This window comes from Geotrypetes seraphini, chromosome 16 (assembly GCF_902459505.1).
Source record: "Geotrypetes seraphini chromosome 16, aGeoSer1.1, whole genome shotgun sequence".
Lineage (NCBI taxonomy): Eukaryota > Metazoa > Chordata > Amphibia > Gymnophiona > Dermophiidae > Geotrypetes > Geotrypetes seraphini.
The window spans coordinates 37,885,744-37,891,543 of NC_047099.1; the positions used below are offsets into that span (position 1 = coordinate 37,885,744).

Here is a 5,800-nt window from a genome sequence, read left to right on the forward strand (position 1 = left end):
TTCCCAGGCACCGCTTCACACCCCTTGATAAACGGTCAAGCAACTAAGACAGTTTCTTTCTTCAGATTGATATCTGAGTGTCGCTGTTAATCGACAGGTCTCCTTCAGCAAAGGCATCTTTATTTGTTCTTCATCAGTTTTGTGCAGTACAGCCTTTCCTTATTAAAGCCTCCCAGATGTCATTTCTCTACGCGCTCATAATTTCTGGTTTTGACTATTGTAATGTTACGAGGGCCCGTTGAAAAGTTCTCAGCCAAACCAACAAAGTTGGGGCAGTCTCCATCGAGGGCATACACTTAGTCCAGTGATTTTCCACTTTTTTTTCATTCTGTATTTTTCTGATTGAATTAAAAAAAACCTTAGATGGAGAGTTGGAGACTGTTCCAACTTTGTTGGTTGAGCTGAGAACTTTTCAGCGGTCCCTCATATCTATTCCGGGCTGATACTGTAGATTTTAGTGGGATCACGGTGCTTTACATAGTAGCATGGAAAAATGTCGGCCGATAAAGACCTGAATGATCCATCCAGTCTGCCCATTAGTTATACCCATGAAAAATACATGATTATATTAACTTGTCTCTTCTTTGATATTTCTGGGCCGTAGACTGTAAAGTCCACCTGGGATTGTCCTAGGTTCCAAATGCTGAAGTTTCCATCTCATCAAGCCATTGTGACATCACTGCTGACGTTGGCTCTTAGGCATTGGTGGAATGAGGCATTATGACATCACAATCTCAGCTCTGTCTGGAATGTTACTACTCTTTGGGTTTCTGCCAGGTAACATACATTACATTACATTAGTGATTTCTATTCCGCCAATACCTTGCGGTTCAAGGCGGATTACAAAAGAAGTTATCTGGCCATTTCCAGAGGAATTGAAGAGAAGAGTGAGTTGTTTCAGAGAATTGGGAAGAGTCTTGCGGTAAATGACATAGTAAATGATGGTAGATAAAAACCTGAATGGTCCACCCTTCCTACCCAAGAGTCAGGACTTCTTTCAAATTTTGATTATTTGAAAGGGCATTTGGGGAATCATGGGGTCTCTATCCACTAACTCGTTTTGTTTTGTTCTGTGTTTTTCTTTTTATCTCTTTCTCTCTCTTTGTTCTTTACTTGTACTAGGGTGGTTTGAAAGGCTTAGTAAAAAAGCAAGATAAACAATGCGGTATCTATCCAGGCTGTACACTTTTAGGGGCAGATTCTGTATAGGACTCCGGCCTCAGCTGCCACCTAGGAAGCAGCTGAGAATCACACATCGGTGTCCTATACAGAATCAGGTCTGCCCTAATGGAAAGACACCTAACTCTGCCTAACCTCCCCCCTTCCCTCCACCCCGATTCTCTAACTGGCACCCATGTCACTGGCATCAGTTAGAGAATCACACCTGCCTAATCAAGGGATCCCTTGCCATCAGCTGATCGTGGCAAGGGAATTCCCAATCAGCTGAGCTGGCAGGCCTCCCTGAAGCCTTCGGGGAGGCCTGCTGGCTCAGCTGACCAGGGGGAAATATCCCCCATATGTACCGTGAAATCGACAGGAGGGATGTCCACTCCCTCCTGCCACTGACCCCCTCCCCTTGAAATGGCGACACCCCCCCCCAAAGCCCAGCAGGAGGATGCCCAGTTTCTCCTGCCACTACACCCATGGAACCCCTGCCCCCCATTGAAGATTGGTAAGAGGGATGCCCACTCTCTCCTGCCGCTGACCCCCTGGAACCCCTGCCCCCCATTGAAGACCAATACCTATACCCACTATAATCTCCCCAACCCTGAAATGTCCTGTCTAAATTAGATTGTAAGCTCTTCTGAGCAGGGACTGTCTATTGTGTGTTAGAATGTACAGCACTACGTACGCCTTTTCAGCGCTATAGAAATAATAAATAAATAAATAAAATTAATTAATTAAAAAAAAAAAAATTGTAGTAGTAAGGATGCCCACTCCGTCTGGCTGCCAAGCCCCCCAAACCTCCGACACTCCCGGCACCCCCGACACCCCATGAACCTTAACCACATGACACCCCCCCAAATCTGTAGACCCACACTCCCTGTACCTGTTAAGAGAAGATAATCCTGGTGCATCCATCGAGGGCACATAGTCTAGTGAGTTTCCAGTTTTTTTCTAAGCTATTTTTCCTACAATATGAAAAACTGGAAACCTAATTGCCTACCTTTGAAATTCAAGAGCTCAGCCAGAGGGAAGGAAAAGCCTCAGATTTTCAACAGGAGTTACATGGAGAAATTCTCCAAGCTCCCGAGCTCAGTCACTGGCATACAATCCAGTGTCATAGGGGCAAACACCCTCCAGGGATTCAAGACAAAGTTAGACAAGTTCCTGCTGAACAAGGACGTACGCTGATAGGGCCAGTCTCGGTTAGGGTGCTGGTCTTTGACCGGAGGGCCGCTGCATGAGCGGACTGCTGGGAATGATGGACCACTGGTCTGACCCAGCAGCGGCAATTCTTATGTTCCCTCTGGCTGAGTTTTTAAATTTCCAAGGGAGGCAATTAAGTATAAATGAATTCAGTATGTGCTCTATATAGCAGATACTAGTTTTGGAGCAGGGTACTTTTTTTTCATTAATCCTGGATATGATTGTGTTTTATCTGGTTTCATTTCTTTAACTCTTCTTTCTGGAAGGCAATATATTTTTTTATATTTACCCATATGTTGCTAATAAAGGGTTTACATCTATGTTCACATGTTGTATGAGATGAGCAGTAACTCTCCACTGCAACTGGTGTTAGTGTATGCAGAACTTTTCAAAATGTAAGAAAGAATTACAAGAAAGAAAGAGGGTACTAACTGTGTTATTGCAGTGTGTAATAAAACTGCAGTGTGTATCACGTCCTGGAGGATAAGCCACGAAGCGCAGGCCTCTGTCTTCAACCCCTCTCTGAGATTAATAGTGTTGGTGTCCAACCAGAATGACTGCCTCATTTCCGGGGGAGGGGGGGGGGGGAGGAGGGATTGTAGCCTGGGTCCAGTTTTATTAACATCTTTTTGTCATAAAAAGTACTTTGAGTACTCGGTGAGAAATTAAATCAGATAGGCTTCTGGCGTCTGCAAAACTCCCGAGCCCTTAGAAATGACTGAACATCTGGAAATGCTCCATGCAGACCATTTTAATATGGTGCGGAAAAAAAATAGATCTTCGGGCCAGCTAGGCTGGGGGCTGCAGGACATAACGCTGCTCCTCATCCCAGAGACGCACTTACTGAAGACAAGTCCATCACAGCTGGTGGATGAGTGTGCATTCCTGAATCCTGACGGCTGGGAACGGGGAAGCGCTCTGCGTGCGCCTATCCCAGTGCTCCTCAAAACCCTCTCCTGCGCACTTGCAGTCTTGCCTCTTTCAAGGACTCAAAGAAATGTCTGACCAAGTGGTCCAAATGATATAAAACTGTGTATCTGTGTCCCTTCATTTTTAACATCAAGCGCAGTATATCATTTCGTTTATATCAATCACTCATTTAAATAATTTAATTTCAATTGGGGGGGAGGGGGGGAAGCCTCAGAGACCGGAGCCGTACGCATGAGTTGATTCTCCAAAAGCGCACTGTTTTAGCGTATTAGGTCAAGTATGCTCCTCAATACAGTCATTGGAAAAAAAAAAAAAAAAACCTTTTTAATTTTCTTTTCTTTTTCTTAAGTTAAGGATGTGGGGGGGCCATTTTTAAATTATTCTAATGAATAATTTACACTTTTCCCAATTTTTAATTCTTACATGTGGATCGGGGGAGGGGGTTTGGATTTCTATTAATAATATATATGAATGATAAGATATTACATTCATGTGGTATATTTTTTGTTGTATATGGAAGTGGGAGGGGGTGGGGGTTATATCTTTTTGTTGTATGATATGGTAGATTTTCAAGTGATATTGTATTCTAATCGTTTGACATTTACTGTACACTTGTTGTGAATTATAAAATGAATAAAGAATTTAAAAAAAAAAAAAAAGTTTTATTGTTCATTCTTATCTCTGCTATAGCGATATTCGGGATTACCTACAACTAGAAGATACCAGCAGGTTATTACAAATAGAAAGCGAATAGTGAATGTTTTATTGTCTTTGTTCTCTCAAAACATGTTTTAGCATTTTCAATATGTATGCTTGTAATTTTGTAAACCGCATAGTTTTTAATGCGGTATATACATTTTTAAATAAATAAATAATTTATTTTATTACTTCTATACCACTTGTAATCCTATGTGGTTTGCATAGTTCCCTATCTGTCCTGGCAGGCTCAAACTCTATCTAGTGTACCTGGGGCAATTAAGTGACTTGCTCAGGGTCACGAGGAGCAGTGAGGGATTTGAACCCTAGCCTCTTATATTCTTTTAACGCCTACCAGCTTTAAATTAAATTATTTAAATGAGAGATTTAGGTAAATGAAATGATATTCTGCGCTTAATATTATAAATGAAGGGACCTCTCAACTTTCAGAGTGGGATTCAACATTATACTCTTTTAAGGAATGCCATAGGGAAATCAAAACTGCAGCTTTCTGCATGGAATGAGATAAACTGGCATAGGGGGCAGTTAAGTGGGCACTTGAGCACTCCCAGTACTGAGCAAACTCCTTGACAATGTCCATAGTCTCCGCAATCTATTACGGTGCTTCTCAAACCCTCTCCCGGAGCCATACCGTCGCCAGCCAGGTTTTCAGAAGCACTGCCATAGTGGGGCTCTACTATATGCAAATCTACCTCATGCCTATTAATGGCGGTAAATCTGAAAATGGGACTGACCGGTTGCGCCTCCAGAAGAGGGTGAAGTACTGGCCCAGGGTGGCCACTTCTGCAGATACAGCGAAACAGTAGATCCAGAGAACCAACCCCAACCCCAAGAACCATTTCAGTGTATTTTCCCAGCAGAGATGGTGGGTAGTTGTCAGACAGCCTGACTTAGCTGCAGAAATGGCTTTCGGAAACTGTCCTTATCATGCAAACAAATACAAAACAATGCGCAGATCTTGGCGGGTGAGGGGTTGTTTGGCTCTGCCAGCCCCAAAGGTGTTCTTCTGCCTCGACACCAAGTGCGATGTAGGATTGTTCTGCGGTAATCGGGACTATTGAGTTTAATTTGGCGGAAAAGGGGCTAGGGACTTGGCAGTTAATTTGAGGGGATGCCAGCTCTTTGGGTGGGTGCAATCAGAGCTGAGCATCCCTGATGTGTCCAAGAAGGGGTAATTTGTGCTGCGTTTCGCATCCCCCATCATTTTGAAAAGGTGGTGCCTCTAAGGATGCTTATTAAATATCTTCCTCTGGCCCTGCTTATATTCCGATTAAATTCCCCCTGCCCCTGGCTCCTGGAGTGGCAGAATATAGGCACTGCAAATCCTATGACCCTAGCTAGCAACCCTAGGTCCAATCCAGGGGCTCCGGGCAGGGAAGGCTGTAGAGAATGACGTGACAAAATTCATCACCGTCCCATCCCCGCGGATAACCGCGGGAAATAATCCCATGTCATTTTCTAGTGTTTATTTCAACCTCAGTCCTTCTACACCAGCATTCTTCAAAGCAAAGCTTGCGGGTCAGTGGTTGTGGCCATTCATACTCTGATTCTTCCCTCTCTCCTTAAAGAATGACATGAAGATGGTTTCCCGCGGTTATCCGCGGGGACGGGAACGGTGATGAATTTTGTCACCGTGTCATTCTCTAGAAGGCTGCACTCAGCCAGCGAGGAGGGGGGCACGGGCTCTGCTTCCTATCCCAGTGTCGTCCACCAGGGGGCGCAGCGAGCAAAGCCCAGGGGCGGAGCCTGGCTCGGCTTAGCCTAGGAGAAGGGGCGGAGCACG

The 5,800-nt window shown here is 44.3% G+C and overlaps 1 protein-coding gene across 1 annotated transcript in view; it reads right to left on the bottom strand.

Moving 5' to 3' along the window:
- Window positions 1-5,800, bottom strand: part of LOC117349519 (GON-4-like protein) — a 70,170-nt gene that overhangs the window by 26,126 nt on the left and 38,244 nt on the right. The gene's annotated exons all lie outside the window — the stretch shown is intronic.